We start from the raw sequence: 285 nt of genomic DNA, 5'->3' as shown, positions 1-285 counted from the left end.
GACATATATATGTGTATGTATTTTTATTATAATAAAAATATTAATTAAGTTGTTAACAAAACAAAAATAAGGTTGTTAGCTTAATTTTATGCTATTTTAGGATCTTACATTTCTAAATTGAATTAAGAATTATCCGATACTTAATAGTTAACTAAGCGAATGGTGTGAATGTTGCGATATAAGTAATGTTATCGTGCGTGCGTGCGTTTGTGCGTGCGTTTGTGCGTTTGTGCGCGCGTGTGTGCGTGTGCGTGTGCGTGCGTGCGTGTGCGTGCGTGCGTGCGT

The sequence above is a fragment of the Atta colombica genome, unplaced genomic scaffold (assembly GCF_001594045.1).
Source record: "Atta colombica isolate Treedump-2 unplaced genomic scaffold, Acol1.0 scaffold7, whole genome shotgun sequence".
NCBI classification, from domain to species: Eukaryota; Metazoa; Arthropoda; class Insecta; order Hymenoptera; family Formicidae; genus Atta; species Atta colombica.
This window is presented reverse-complemented; position numbering follows the sequence as displayed.